Consider the following 17,344-nt stretch of genomic DNA (forward strand, 5'->3'; position numbering starts at 1 on the left):
ATGTATTTTGAGCCAAACTTCAAATACCCCAGTTTCATTTTTCCGGTCATTCAATATTAAAATCAAAAAGTTTATGGTTTGTCCAGCTTGTATTTGTTCGGATAAAAACAGTGAACATCAACTCTTAACCGTAGTTGTCTTGATTTTTAAGTACTTTTACTTATAGTATGTAAAAAAAAAAAATACAGTTTTTTTTATAGATGACATTATCAGTAAAGTAATCTGGTACCACTGAGTGTTTGGGTTTTGGAACATCAAAAACCCTCACCCATGTGACCAAACCTTGGCTTGTTACTGGAGTCGATGTAGACCAAGGATCCATCCCTTTGATCCACATTTACCTTGATGTTTTCTGGAATACCCATCTCTGAGTGCACTATGTGAGATAAACTGTTGAATCTTTCAGCTGAGTTTGTAGACCTGTACATTAGTAGACCCGCACTGAAGGTGGCACTGAGTCTTCCAGTGCTCATACAGAGGCCTTCCACAACTTTTTTTTTTGTTTGTTTTGTTTTTTGACAAATGAACCTGTTTGTTTTTACTACTATTTTATAAGCAGTGGAAGATTAGCGATATCTGCCTCATTAAATTAAATTATCACCTCTTTAATGCTCTGACAGTGTTTTCCCAAAGAAGGCTTTGAACCCACACTGGAAACTCTCAAGCTGTTTGTTTTTAACCTTGAATTTTTCACTTTTACAGATTTCCCAGCTTTTCAGGAGAGGAAGGTCTATGTCTGAGCCTTGGCATTTTGCCTCTACGAGAATCCTTGCTTTTTCTTCGCTGCTCTCCCACACATCCCGGCCTTTATCTCCAGTATCTTTAACTGCGAGGAAGAGGGAAGTGTTAGGCTTTATATGCTACTAGCTTGAACCAGAAAAAGTAATAGTGACAGTCAGTTATTATTGTGAATTCTTGCCAAACATTTCTGCAGAGAAAGTGTAATTTGCATGTTGGTTTACTCACAGTGGAGCCTGCAAAGGGTTAGGCCAGAGAAAATACAGGTGGTTTTTAAATTAGCGCACTGAAATAGTGTCAGTTTAACTTATATGTTTTATGATAATAAAAACAACAATTATAAAAATAAAAACCTTGACATTAGGAAACTTAATTAGTCAATTTCATGATACACTATACATAAAATCTCTCTGTCAATATCTTGCCAAACTGTGTTTTTGGCAGACTATCATCAACAGGCATAAGCAAGGGTACTATAGGGCAGAAAAAGGACATAATGCAGGTGTTAAATGTTAGAGTCAGCGTTCTTATCTGGGACATTTTTGTCTGGCAGTCATTCATGGCCTTCATTGGGCTTGTTGGAACTGGAGTCCTTCAATAGAGTGGACAAAAATGGGTGACTTAAGAAGTGAGGGTTGTGTTAAAACCCATAATAATACATTTACCTTCAGTTCATGCCAAACCTACTCAGGTCTCTTGTACACAAAGTGAGTACATGTAATTGCCTACATAAAAATAAAACTGAATGGCGAGAAGATGTTTGCCCAGTAAATGGTGAAACTGGTGTAATTGGCCAGTGTAGGAGCTGGTCACAAGACAACCCTGTCTTCCAGAAATAAGCAGCAAGCATTTTTTTTGTTTAATATTAACTATATTATCTTTTCTAGCAATGTAATGAGGATATGTTTTTGATTTACAAATTTGACAAGTCACAAATGTCTCAGTAAAAACTTATAGTGACTAACCCATTGTTAACTTGTTTATAGTTTTGTTTCGCCACTAACAGCACTTGGTTATGGTTAGGGATTGACAGTGGGCTGCTGTAATACACTTCACAGACACATAATGTTCTTATTCATTTAGTTTTTGGTTGACATGGAAATGCGGGAAGATTTGGCAACCTCTCACTGATCAATAGCTAATCTCATGCAGAAAAAACATCTGAGAGTAATAGTGAGTGTATTCATTGATGCACTGTTTGGGCTGTAAAGTTGTTACTGAGACAAAAGACTGTGACTGTCTCATTAGGCCTGTGACGAAGTGGTTGAAAATCCACTAGCAACTCAAGTTTGCTGCATGAGAAGAAAACACAATGGACCTTGTTTAGCTGTTGGAGAAAATGTAAAACTGCTTTTGAAAGGCCACTTAACCCATATCAAATTTAGCAGCTTTGTTTGTCAGTTTAGGTTTAGCGTTTTAGTACAGCTGAATCATCTGGCCCTTCCCTAATTGGGACAATATAGAGATGATTTTGGGCATTATTATACACTATATGTTACTATGAAAACATCCATTTGAATAAAGATTTATCTTATCTTATCAGGGAAGCTAATAGCATACAACACATTTGGTAGTAAGTTTATTTGAAAATGCCCTTTAGTGACTGATTTCACTAGATCACTGTGTTAAATTAAAAAACTTTCTAGAATTCCCTGACATCTCCTATCTTGCCATTGCGTCTGCGTCTAGCTGTCAGCTGATAAAAATTTGGGATGAACCATGTAAACATCTGTGAAGATTCTTAGTCATCCAGGTCATGGTTATCTCAAAGGTTCTGTTTATTTAATAGACTGTGGCTCAGGATGTAGAGCAGTCATCCACCAATCCCAGGGTTGTTGGTTCAATTCCCAGCTCCTCTTGTCATATGTCAGTGTCTTTGAGCAAGACATTGAACCCCAGTTTTTTACTCCCCTTGAGTGCAGGCCAGTTGCATTGCAAGGTAACAGGGCATGAGCTGACTGGGCTAGTGACCTAAAGTAACTATAAGAAAACACACACACACATGCACACACGAAGAGGAAAGTAGAGGAAGTAGAGGAAAACTAAATAATCTGAACATGAATATCACCTTTAAGATGGCAAATTAATGTGAACCAGGTGTGGCATCTGATCTGAATTATAATATAAACCCATGAATACTAGAGCAAGAGGATACTAATGGGGTAGTAAACCAAAAGAGGCAACAAACACTAACCAGAAACTCAGAAAACAAAATACAAAGCCAAGACAATGGGAAAACCAAGAAATTAAATATGATGGTATCAGAGGGAGAGCCAAAACAGAGCACATACATACAAACAAAAACCTGAAGCAGCAATAAAAAATTAATCAAACCGTGAATACATAGAGCAAAATAGGGAACCAAAGCTAAGACCAAACAAATCAAGTAAAAAGTCCTTGAAATAGAATAGGGCAGAATCAGGGACTAGGCATACAGGAGGGGAGGAATGACAAGAATCTGGCAGTGAATTGTGAGGAAAGCTGGGTATATATAGAGGAATAGGTGAAAACAAGCAGCGGTAATAATGACTTGTAAAGCTGGTGAAATCAACTATGGAACAGGAAGTGGGGGAAAGGGGCTATAAAATAAAAATCCGGAACTGGAAGTGAAGCTGGTGAAAAGAAAATGAAATCCAGGGCGAGATCACGAGTGTGAGTGCGATTGGGTAAATGAAAAAAGCACCAGTACCAGTAAGGTAGAAAAGCGCTATATAAGTATCATTTCCCATTTAATCCAAAATCTTAAAAATGCTGCAGAGATTAGCTGAACTAAAGGAAAATGGTTTTCATACAGCTGCTGTGGACAACATGCAAATAAATTTGTCTACCACATTTCAATTGTCGCTATCTTGCAACTTTTCTTCCCTATGAAGTAATAAACATTCTTACGCCACTGCTTACGAATAACAATTAGCTAAGCTGTGATTCAAAAAAATCATTCTATGATTATTTAGAGGAGCTTAGCCTACTTGTCTCTTAACAACAAAAAAACACCACCCATGATATTATATATGATTATATATTTGCTAATATTAGCAAAGCTAATATTTAAATTCTTGTGATATTGATAGACAATTTGTAATATATGCTCAGTAATCATATATTCTTCATTTTAAAAGTAAGTTACTTTATTCGTCATTATACATACAAGGTTTACAATGACATTACAATGATCAGATGGTGGGTTAGTCCTGAGCTGCTGCGACTAAGCACCACCAACCTGACCTGGTCCCTAACATGCTTTTAGTGGTAGGGGAAACCAGAGCACCCGGAGAAAACCTACGCAACATGCAACCCACGGAGAACAAGCAAACTCCACACAGAAAGACACTGTCCAGTCTGGGGATTAAACATGGGACCTTCTTGCTGTGAGGCAAGAGTGCTAACCAGCCCACTCATGCTGGGCTTTGATTTGGAGGGATGGTATATTGTGATATTGTGATGGTCCATTATGTGATATGTTAATGGAAATAGGTTTTGTTTTTTAATAGAAATCCTATAAAATAAATCTAACTAAATCTAATCTTAGAAATATTTAAAGAGTCAATGTAATCAGCAAACACACAAAAATGCTCAAAAATATATAGAAGCACCTTAACAGTTATGCAACATGTTACCTAAACATTGCATAAAGGGATATTGTGGTACTAGTGTTCATTCGTATTAAGGATTTTACACAATACTTCTTAACGTTTTACTTTTAACATTCAAACTCACATTAACATCTACGGGCATTTTAGTGTCACCAATTAACCTAATTTGAAGAACATGCGAACTACACACAGAAAGGCTGCAGACAGCCAGGGATGCAAACCCATAACCTTCTCATAGGAAACATACAGCATACCTTTATGAAAGCAAAAGTACAGGACTACACGTATTTAAGGGAGGAATTCAATAAATAAAACCTAACAGAAGTTAACATATGATAAGTGACAGCGAAGCTCACATGTCCTTCAACCCTGCACATGTAGTAAACAGTAAAGATTTCCCACAGAGAAACCATCAGAGCAAGGTTAACGTACTGAGAACATGATGCCATGCAGTGTTTCATGTCTGTCACTATGCATGCAAGGAATCTCGCTTGAACATCTACTACACGATCAAACATTATATGAGTTACTGTTGAATACAGATAGATTGGATGTTAGCTATTCCACTACTCAGATTAGTTGTAACACTAGCTGGGGATAGATGACATAGACATTTATTACACAGAACATTACAGTCATTAACTCTGCAGTCACTTATTGCATTTTGTGTTCCCAAGTCTAGCATCCCATGGCAGCATCTGTGTGACAGTCAAAACACAGAAATTAATAATTAGAAGTGTCTTAATTCTCATTCCTTTGTGCTATTTTCCAAATATTATCATACCCTTATCATTTGTATTGTCACTACTTCAGTTTTTCATTTATTTTTGAAAGTTGTTTCCCTTAATCCAGATGCTTTTCCCTAAATAAAAAATCCTTCACAGCAGACAAAACTGTCTGTCTAGAATCAACAATTAGACAGATTCAGTCACAATTCTCTACAGGTGATTGTGACCAATAATGGGCTATTATGTCTTCACTGGATTCATTGTATAGCACAATACCTTCTTGTACATGTCATAGAACAATTGTCGGAAAACGTCTTATCTTTGACAACTGAACTTTACTTAATTAAGCTTTAATCACTCCCAGCATCGTTTTTGCAACCTTGCAGCCCAGAAACAGCCAGACATAGAATAGTAGGTCTAATTTCCTACTTTCCCAAATACAGAAATGTGCGCTCAGACGATGGGGTTGAGGGACGGAGCTGACTGTGCTGTAGACCTTCAGTTATGTGGAAGATTTTTAATGCCTTTAAAGGATGATGCCATGCTTTGCACTGCTACTGCTGCTAGAATTCTGGTTAAATATATTCCAGGTCTCTGTACACTTTGTTGCATTGTCAGAAGAAAATTAGTCTCCCTCCCTGTTTGTAAAAAAGTAACTTGAACAATGAACAAACATCACAATAGTGAGTAGTTTTTCCACAGCATAACCAAAATGTCGATGTAAACTTATGGAGAATACTGAGTATTTATTAATATTCTGTTACGTTATACGCTGAGATACATACATACAGAAAGACAGAGAAGAAACTGATTAAAAATAGGAAATTAAGCATATTGGTACACTTTCTATTTTTATTTATTTGTTTATTTTTTATGTAAAATCCAATAGCTGTCATCACTTACATTTACTCAAGTTATCAACAATATGAATGTCTTACTAGATTTAATCAAATTTGAGTTAACTGCAGAGGGAAAAAAAGACACTGACTTATTGTTTTTTTGAGTGAAACTGACTTCCCGTAATCAAGTACAGTAGCAACAAATGAGGTACTGATAGTACTAGACCAGTGGGAGGCAGTAATACACAAAAGGTGCCTAGTCTGTCTGGAAAACTTATAGGCAAGTATTAAGGGGGTCAACACAACCTGGTGTAATTCATCATCTCAGTGCAGTTGACCATTGGCCTTTTTCCTCCCTAGAAAGCATCCTCTTATTTTCTAAGGGCAAAGGAAAGATAAACATTTTTGAAAGTGTAGTGCTGCAAGTAAAATTAAATTTCATAGTAGATAAAGACATGGGGGAGTTGGCAGGGGTACAATTACAATAGTCATGTACCTTCATTTGAGGGCAGGCTATCCTTCCAATACCATGTGGTGCATCTTTATGTTCAGTGGTGACACCTCACTACCACAGGGAAAACAACCCTAGATCACGTTCCACTCCTCACTCCGCTCCTCACTTTTATTTTATACAAAATACAGTGTGCATTTGCCCATTCCCATCCCCAGCTGCGCACTGCTGGTCCAAGCGCGGTAGAAAATGGGGAGGGTTGGGTCAGGAAGGGCATCCGGTGTAAAAAGTGCCAAATCAACATGTGGACAATGATCTGCTGTGGCGACCCTGAACTCATGGGATAAGCCGAAAGAAAAAAAGAGTGTGCATTTGTTTGCAGTTTGTGAAGTCTCTATAACATACCTTTGAAGAAGAACCTTTGAATTTTGAGTCCTGTAAAGGTACCTTGTACACATGATTTAGAAAGTATTGTGGCACTAAATGATAAACAGGTTACAAACCGTATGAATGTGAGCTGGCTTATCAATGACAATTTGACTAATACTGTAATATTTAACAAGAGCCAACTTTGATTTTGGATACAGTGATTTCTTTTTCATTTTACTACTTGAAATCACTGTCCGGGTTATTAAGTGGACACAGACCCTGTACCTTCACATCTGCCATCAAACAAGGAACATAAAAAACTTGTTTTGTAGCAATATACTGTATTCAGTGAATTTTTATTGATTAGTTCACCAAAGAGAGGTTCATTACCCCACAAGGAAAAGTCTGGGTTTGGAAGTAAGCCACTGTTTAATTCGACCTTGCATTTACAGTGGTGTTTTATCCTCCCACACAGTTTGACACAGGGGTCAAATTGAGGGCCTGTGCTTCCCAAATGCACTTTTTGTTCATGAATAAAAATGAGCATCTATTTCATTTAGATTCATTCAAGAACTTTATTAATTATAGGGGAAATTGCTTTACCCTGTGGCAGCTGATCTTTGCTCAAAAACAAAGGGGAAAGAACCACAACAACATAAAAAAAAATTGACATCCATCAACAAGAATAACAATCTAAAGATGAATAAAATGAGGTGCAGAATAATAATACAGTGGAGGAGGTTTGCAATAAATTTACCAGTAGTGATGGAGTGACAGGCAATGATAAAAATGATGGTTGTAACTGTGCCTGCTTCAGGGGTTAGAATGAGTTACCAGTATATTTTTTAATTGGAGATGGGAAGAGATGAAGAGAAGAAAAGGGGTCCTACCCAGTGAAATTGAATTGCAATAGTGCAATACTGTTCTACAGTACTATGGTAGCAGCTGTGACCTACTGTTGCGATGCTTTTCAGAATCATAAGAAAAAAGTTCTAACAGAGACTTCAGCTCGCCAACAGAAATGCAGGAGATGTCCATGGTGCAAATTCACAGCATGGTGCGTGCAAAGTAAAATTCTGCTAGATCAGCTTCACATTCTCTATTGCACATTTGCATGGTAATTGAATAAAATATTTTATGATTAACAAGTTGGGAAAAAATGACTGTACAGTTTTAAGTTTGGTTCAGGTCCCAGCTGTACCATTTACTTGGAAAAAAGGATATATTGTGAAGCACTGAGCTCAGGGTCTAGCTTTACTCATTTTTCTTAAATGTTGAACATCCTAACATCAGTGTTTCTTCCCCTGAACTGCTGCAGGAGTTTCTGCATATGTTCTTCTCAACTTTACGAGGTCCGTAGCGAATAACACAATTCTTGCTCTGCCCTAGTTCATTTTCTTGTGCACTTTAACGGTTACTTTGTTATTATTTGAATTTCTAGCTTACCTTTCCACGTGCAGCACATGTCTCTTGCTTGAATTTACATTCAGTTGCAACCTATTTTGTTTTCAGACAGCAGTAAGAGATTGACTTGTTGCAGTGACTCAAATCTAAATCTTATTATTTTATTAGTTAGTAATTTGTTAATTTCAAAGGTTTTTTAAAAAAGCCCACTTCGAGACACTGTGTTATAGAAGTCAATTTTTATTATATAGACCCCATTAGAAAATCTCAAAATTATATTACCTAAGTTGACCAAAGGTTCAGTATGGCTGTAACTGTATCACAACCTCTCCTCAGGTCACTTTCTCGCTTGTTTATTGGGTGGAGCAGAAAAAAACTTTTGGGGGGGGCTATTTAAACTGCTATGTTTGGTTTAAGGCTTGGAAAGGTAAACCACTGGCTCATATTTAGTAAACAGCAAAGGCTTTTTAACCATAAATAGCTGTAGAAATGCAATGCATTTGCTGGTCAGTCCTGAATGAGAAGCAGGATGGAAATTAGTAAAATCTTTGACATTCTCTTAACAGATTTTAACAATTTGGAAAATTCTGAATGATGCGTAGAGCTATAGGTTGAAAGTGGTCTTGCAATTAACATCAACACAGTGTTGAAGCCAATTTCCTGATTTTTTACACATTTTGAAAATGTGTAAAAATTAATTAGAAATGCTGCACAATATTAATCTCCTGTTTATTATGGATACTGTACCATAACTTAAGCAGGTTTAAGGACTGTGTTACTAAATATATTGTAGTAAAATTGGAGTAATGTAAAATGAGTTTACAGTAGATTGAGACACAGCAGTGCTTTGAGATGTTAATGAGATGTGAATGCCAGCATGGTGACATGCTGAAAATGTCAATGAAACAGAGTTTTAGGATGATATAAGCCCAAATATTTTCATGTTCATCATCTCACTTTAGTTTGGCAATATACCAACACTCTGGGTCACTTTGGCAGGAACAAAACTACAGCCTCAACTTTTCCTGCTCTGCTACTTTCCACTATGTTTTGATCAGCCCCTTTACTCTCATAAAATATGGTGCAAAGTTGATCAGTTAAGCAAAACTAATTGACCTGATTGGTCAGAATTGGGAGCCTCACTCAAAAACACTTAGAAGGGAACATCTCTGGACTGCTGACAGTGCTGTTTAATGAGTCTGGGTCAAAGAAGCTTTTGACAGCACTCCTCCACATTAAGTCATTGCTAGTTATGCAGCATATTTTTACTAAAATATATTTTTTAAAGTTACATACTGTAGCTTCAAAGTTGAAGACTTCTCATTCTGGTGCAGACGGAGCACACTATGTTAGAAATGGGAGCTTAAATCTATGATCAAGCCTAAAAGGTTTGTTTTGACAGTAGCAGCCTCACTCAAAATAGTCCTTCTAACAGCCAACTTCATTCTAAGTTTTCCCTATGTGACAGACATGTAAACACCTTAACTCTTGCTAAACTTTGCTCAGATTGTTTCACAAACATAAAGTGGTACTCAGTCAAAATATAATAGTCATAAGAAGAAATTTACAATTACATGGTCGTTTATCTGCTCAGCAGTGTGGGGTCAACGTGTTTTTAATAAAACATCATGTGTTTCCTCCTCTATTGCAGATTCCACATGTCACAATAGACTAAGTGACCAAATATTCAGAAGAGCTTTGTAGTTGTGTTCCACATAAGGAGTAAAAGTTGTGGAAAACTTTAAACAAGTGCAGTCCAAAATCTTCAGGTTTCTGTAGAATTTGTAGAACTCTTCTAAGGATTGCAAACTTTCTCTTTTATTTATACCTTTCAGACACGCTGCACTTTACCCAACAAAATCATCTGCTCAAACATAAAATCTCTTCCTCAATTAAGTATCAGTGCACAAGATCTGACTGAGCATATTAATGATCCCCAGTCAGTCCCTGGAAAAGTAATTATCTGAACTCTGTTATTTTTTTATTTGAATGGTTTTTTTAGTAGCAGGCAAGGAACAAGTAATCCTGCTTCAACTATATTTCTACCTCAATTAACAATCTCTTCTAGAAAGATGCTTGGCTCCTCCAAGCACAAGTCAGAGTGACACTGAGAGTGCACCATCCACAATAAATGGGGTCATGCTGCACCACTGAGCAGAAAAGGCAGCGCTTGAGTACTTTGATTCTGTGTCACATCCACTCGTATAGCAAATATTGTGTGCCTTCAGTTGTTTGTGACATAGGACAATAGAGAAAGCAAAATTGTGCAAGAGTTAATCAGCCTGGTTGGGTATATTATAGACATGACTTGTGTTTTTATTAAGAGCCACGCTTCAGACTTTAGAGTTATTTTCAGCTAAAAGATTTAAATTAACATCATATCATGTATCTGTTGAAACGTTGCTTCCCTCTCTTGATGTTTTTCAGACTGTCATCAAATCACATAAATTGCATATAAGAATAGACTGATCATATGGGCAGTGGGTTTCCTCCCACAGTCCAAAGGCGGGCAGTTTAATTTTTGATTCTAATATGCCCCTCGGTGTAAATGTGTGTGTATAATTGTCTATGCCTTGGCCCTGAGGTAGACTGGTGACCTTGCCCCTCACCCAGTGACAGCTGGGGTGTACGGCTTGGGCCCCCTTACAACCTAAACAGCAGCAGCTGTTCAGATAATGAATGGCTGCTAACAGGTATTATTTGTGTAACCAGCAAGTCTGATTGCTAACAGGCTCACACTGATAATACTAACTGTCCCAATCCTGCCCTTTTTGCCTCTTGTCAGCTCTCTCTCACACACTCTAACACAGTTTAGGACCTGCTCTCTCCCTCCCTCTCCATCCACTACCTGCCTGTCACACATAGGTGTTCTCATTTACCTGGCTGTCTGCCACTCGCATGCAGGCCCGCATCCTTACTCACTCTCTCTGCTTGCAGGTGCCTTGGTTGGTTCCTCTTCTCTGATCACCGAACTCCGCCTGCGCTGTATTTCATAATGCTGATTGGTTCCTTCACTATTTAACCCAGTTTCATTTTTCACTCTCTGCTGTTCATCTTTCCTAACACACGGATTCCCAGTTCATCATTACTCAGCACTTTGGAGGCTCCCAATCTACTTCACAGACTCTCAGCTCATTCCGGCCTTCACTTTGAGACTATACTTCTTTTCCTTGCTGTTTGCCTGTGTTTACCTGGTACTAACCTGGTAAACATTTTTTGCAATGTGCCTCAAAAATTTTGGACTACGCTTAAATTATTCTAATTCATTTTGGCCTGACACGTTACCAGCTTCTGAGAACAGCCCAACTTGTTTGTTTGGAGTATACATTTGCCAACCAGCCTCCAGTGGAGCAGCCCAATAGACATGCATCCTAGAGCACTAGAGGGCGCTACAGCAAAAAAGGTCTTCACAAGTTTTTACCATTGGAGAAGAGTCTCCCTCCAACTAAATGTTTGTTATCACAAGGTTTGATACATATTTTTTGCAAACTCTGAGAAGTGTACAATTCAGGTATTTATACTTTTTAAAAAGCATTTCCACTTATTTTTACACTATAGTTTGGTAGGAAGACACTATAGTTTTTATGATTTGTGTTTGACCTCTTCACATTACTGTGCAGATACAGATTAATTAAAAAAAAAATATTACCAGCACTATATATTTCTCATTATAAATATGTGGAGCCTCTGTGTTTTTTTTAAATTGGTACCAAATGTATGAATAGTAATGATTTTTCAATAAAACTAAAACTAAAACTACAAATAAGGTTTTAGAACTTGTTCTCTCCATGAATCTGTATATGAATTAAACGTACATGGGCTGAATTGGGTTTTCTTCCAGCTTAGTTTTTTATTACAGCAGAAAACGTCTTTATGAAACGCATAATTTGTTTACATTATTTCCTGTACTTTCTTACAGGAGTATTTGTACCTTTGTATTAAAAATTCATTTTCACATTTTACTTAAATTCTTTTCCTTTTTGCATGTGAGATGTGAGCTTGTGTACTTCATTAGTGTAAAAGCATCCTTAGTAATAGGAGCTCTTTGTTTATCACTCTGGATATTCTACCAATCATGGAAACACCATCCTTAAGGTACAGTTTATGTGACAAAGAACAGCACCAGCATCACAGACTTCCCAGTAGTATTTAAGACTTCCATCTTTATCAACTACTCAACACATACTGGACACAGAGCTGATGGTTTGGCTGCTGGTCTTAACGTGACAGAAATGTCAAGAATTAGACAATGTGCTATGGAAAACTACACTTAAAACTGCACATCAACTGGTCAGAGGTGAGACGTAGCAAAATCCTTATGACTATAATGGAGCAGGAAGATTCAGCTGACACACTCTGATCTCCTGTGTAGTGTTTGAGAGTCACACGCAAAATCATCATTGTCTTATTCTGTGAACAAGTGAGATTTTAACACTTCCTCTCCAACAAAAAAAAATGACATTTGCATGCTGGTGTTTGCTCATGGGAAGCTTCCTAATTACTGACTTAAGCTGTTTCCAGTAACCTTTGTAAACTTACTTTCTTTTCTCATTAGATAATAAGTTCATGAATTAAAAATTAACTGATAGTATTTGAAGGCTATGTTTGTGTCTGTTTGATGCCTAAATTAAAAATAAGCATCATATTACAGTCACCTAGATTATCACTTTGTTAATGAACCTGTCAGGTGAAAACTTTGACACTACTAGCTATGCATTGGGATAATTCTGGAGAATGCTGCAGCTCTGCATTGTGCTGCAGCGATGTCAGCTTAACAGAAAAATTGAGGTGACAACTGTTGTAGACACGTCATTCTGTTGAATAGTGACATCAAACCACTGGAATCTGAAGTCAGCAGGACACTTTAGTTATAGGTCAGCCATCAACATGATAACACAGTATTGTGTGTTCATTCTGGTTGGTCTTACTGACATCAGCAGCAGATTGTCTCTCATTTGTTCATTCAACAACACATATTCAGTCCCACAATCTCATTGACCCCAGTGTTAGTGCCATGTGAAAATGTTGACTGGCTCTCAAAGATGCTTGTGAGAAATGAGTGATAACACTGTCAGAGACACCACAACATGATCTTAAATTTTTGTTTTCACAGTAGAAAAAAAGGAGGTGGTAGGAGCTTCTAGTGAAGATGCATTGCTAACAAAAAAGGAATTAAAAAACATCTAAATGTGTTAATTCCATTAATGAAGATTTGTGTGAGGTTATGAAGCTGTATTACTCCGATTTAATAACTTCTCCACCGTTACTCCTCCATGTCATTGTGGATGTGCATAATATATATGTTTATTCAGTTTTTTTTTCTCAGTTTTCAGAAAACTTCATATTATTCAAAATAAAACTGATACTGATGTGGCTTGTCTAAGCATGGTGGGTAGGAACATCATAACAATCCTATTTTCCCTCTTTTTTACTATGTTTTAAAAACATAGTAGAGAAAAGTTGAACTTGGAGTGTTTTTTTTTTACTTTTAGTGGACAGATCACTTATTACGAGTCCTTATGAGACGTTTTAAATGTTTCTTTTGTTAATACATTTTTCACATCAAATGTTTATGAAACTTTGACAATATCCCGTCCTCCAAACCTTAACTGCTGAATACAGTCATGTAAAAAAAGGACCTTTAATCACTCAGTATGATGAGGCAACATCCAGTCAACGCCATCCTGCCACAACAGTCTCATAGTGACTCAATTTACTGAGACAGGTTCCTAAAGTAGCGACAATATAAAAAAACGTTGATGTATATTGTATACTGAAAATACTACATAGTTTCTCTATGTAAATAATGGTATACAGGTTTCTTAATGGCTTCATTTTATGTTTGTTACTCTTTCATTTATTTGATCATCCAATTTTAAACTTTTGACTTCTACTGAAAGAACTAAATAAACCTTTTGAATTTATTTTTATTCTTGTACATACTAATACAAATGAATATACTTATTTAAATTTAAAATTACACAGGCATCATCCTTTATATGAATGAATATTTTTTAATGCATAATTGTTCACACTACAGATAAAAAAATAGTTAATAAAATATTGTACGTTAATAAAGCAAAATTCAGTAGTTTAATGAGCAAAGCTTTGATAAGAAAGTGCAGAGAAGGATTCCTGACCATTAACTTAAAAGCTGGTATAAATGGCCTTTTTAATAGGGACTGTGTCCTGCATTTCTGTAAACAAAGAAAATCAGTAGCAGTATACAAATGTCTTGCCAAACTGACTGACCTTTCTTTGTGCGATCAAACCAGAAGAAAGAATAAAACTCTACCACCACTTACTGGACAGACTGAATTACAGCAACAAATTCCTGACAGAACACAAAAATAAAGAAAGGAAATGAGGGGGGCTTAGACTGCCCCGAACACACCCGTTAATGTTGTGATGCCTGTGGCCAGGGTTACATCTCCCCATGCTTGTAAGGTTGTCTACTGTAGTGCATCCTGACCGGCCTAACTTACTGCAATCAATTCACAACCACAATGCCACACACATTACGCCAAACCTGCAGGGACTGGTTAATTAGTGGTGTGGAGTTCAAACTAAACATGGTGAAATGGCTTTTAGCCACTATTTTTCTCTACTGTTGCTACTTTAAAACTAAGCTAAAGATCTTTTTTTAAATGCTTTTTATTAATATGAGCATTTTTAATGCTAGGATTTCTATATTTTTATTTCATATTATTATTTTTGTTTTAATGCAATTTAATAATCTTCTTGCACAGCACCTGGAATTGACAAAATCTGCTGTATGAACAAATTTGCCTTGCTGACCACTGTCAACATAACATAAAAAACACTATATGGTGTTAACAATAAATGATCTGCACTTTAACAGGGCTTTTTTTTTTCAAAATCAAAATCACTTTGAACATATTCTCTCTCTCTCTCTGTCACACACACACACACACACACACACACACGCACGCTCACACACACACACCAACGAGGGAGCTGCTATGTCAAGGACACTTAGACACATGACAGGAGGAGCCAGTCATTGGTGGACAACTACTTTACCACCTGAGCCACAGTCGCTCTTTTGATGTCATTGAAGCAGTCATATGACTTTTACGCCGTTTAATAAACATTATCTTTTAGTAGTCCTTATTTTGTTAAAACTTTAATGTACTGAAAAATGTCTGACAGATAGGATGTCTAGCATTTTTTATGTAATTGTCACTGAGGTTTGGCAGTTGGGGATGATGATATTGATTGATTTGTGATTTTGACTTAATTTAGGACACAGGGGTGCAGTTACACAAATAAGTGCAGTGAAGTAAAATGCAGCACACTTATAGGAGACAATTACTCTTGTGCAATGTAATCAGTCTTACCAAACTGTCTTACCAAATGTTGGGTCTGGCTGGCTCAATAATTTGGAGAAGGCACACCTGTGGTTGATGTCTTTGTGGCGTTTATTGGGGAATTAAAAGTTCCTCTTACACACTCAAAGTTATTACGACACCTTTAAAATTTCCAGATAAATGTCAATTTAAGAACACTTCTAACAACCTTGGAAGCTTGGCAAACGCGCAGTACAACTTGACATTTGGACAATTTTTGAAAAAAGGTTATGGGCGAGTCAGTGAGGGCAACATGATACAGGATTTGTATAAATAACTATAAATGATAACTATAATGCATGTCAAAATACATGTAATTACACATGAACTATAAGGGATTTCATGAGACACATCAGTCAAACTAGCTTTATACAGCACTTATCAGTTAATGCATATATAGTATCAATAATTGTAGAAGTAATAGGAGGAGAAAAAAATTTAATCTTATTTTCATTTATTGATGAAAGGAAGACTTTAAGCACCAAGATCTGATAATTGAACTGGGAAAGGCACAAAACACTATTATGTACCCGCATCAGTTTGTTTGTGCAAACATTTGATGCATATGCAAATCACAGCACTGAGTGCATGTGAGTTGTACCATGTGTTACCAACCTTTACTTGCAGTGATGTAGAGCAGTTTTTACAATGACAGGTCATTGTATTTGTTGGTTTCACTGCTAGTAAAATCCTTCAGGTTTTAACTTAAGACAAAAAAGCCTCATTTGGTGCAGCATTGTTAAGCGAGAAGTTAACAAGAAGAAGAACAGTTGTGGGAACAGTGAGAACACAGCTATTAGTTCGTATTCAAATGACAAACAGACATGCACACATATAGGAAATGCAGCATGACACCAAAGCAACAGGAAATAAAAGGCAGCCTGATAAGCGTTGTCTTTGAGAAGTCAGTTGGATGATAAGCTTCTAACTGTAGCACTTCATCAAGCTTGAGAATTCAAATGCAGATATGACACAGATCAGATGTAAAAGTTATACCTTATTCATCTTTATTATACATACATTTATCACACATGCAGTAGATTCGCTAAAAGATTTAGAGGACACATCATTTTGTAGGGAAACTGTAAATTGTATTCAGGATCTCTTCCTCCATGCACATTGACTGAGTCTGAATTTCACTTCAGAAATGATGCAGATGCAGTCAACGGTGAAAAAAGAAAGCCGGGTCTGAACAAACAGCAACATGCAGAAGGAAGCAAATACCTTTACTGTGTACTGATGTGCAGTATTCTTAGGACTAGTATTATTACTTTTTACATAAACACATCTTTAAAAACCCTTAGCTGCAACAGCTACTCATGTTCTCGTGCCATAAAAATTCTGTTCTCTAAGACAGTGATCTGTAAAATCATTTTCAGTTCATTCAAGGCATTTGTCCGTCTTCACCATTACCACCAAAAAGGATTCCCTATATTTTTAAAAATTTCCCCACAAATCATTTGCAGCCATGAGCTTTTGTGATGTGGTGGCTCACCATGGGAAGTCAGATGGTTAGTCTGTAGCGTACTCCAAGGTGACCTTAATTTGTAGACAAGTGACACCTCACTTGGGGTATTTGACAAACTGACACTCGCTGATACAGAGTGTCCAACTCAGCTTGTCAAATACACTAAGTGGGGGGCCTGATCTCTCGCAAAATCAAAGATGGCTCTGCAGAATAAATCAACAGGTCACTGGTAACACTGAAATCACACATAAAACCTAATACAGAAGTATGTCATGCACACATTAATTTTTTCACATAAAGACTTTCTACTCAGCATTTTGACAATTAGTTACCAGCCTGTTACCTGTTGACGTTGAAGCAGATGAGTCCAAGTGTAGCTCTCTT

At 36.9% G+C, this 17,344-nt stretch overlaps 1 long non-coding RNA gene across 1 annotated transcript; it reads right to left on the reverse strand.

The window, feature by feature from the left end:
• Positions 1–16,482: 16,482 nt before the first annotated feature.
• On the reverse strand, positions 16,483–17,344 carry LOC137108169 (uncharacterized). Its single transcript, XR_010912160.1, has 2 exons — positions 16,988–17,344; positions 16,483–16,680 (listed from the first exon to the last, which is right to left on the reverse strand). It is a non-coding gene; the product is annotated as an uncharacterized lncRNA (long non-coding RNA).

The sequence above is a fragment of the Channa argus genome, chromosome 22, assembly GCF_033026475.1.
Source record: "Channa argus isolate prfri chromosome 22, Channa argus male v1.0, whole genome shotgun sequence".
NCBI classification, from domain to species: domain Eukaryota; kingdom Metazoa; phylum Chordata; class Actinopteri; order Anabantiformes; family Channidae; genus Channa; species Channa argus.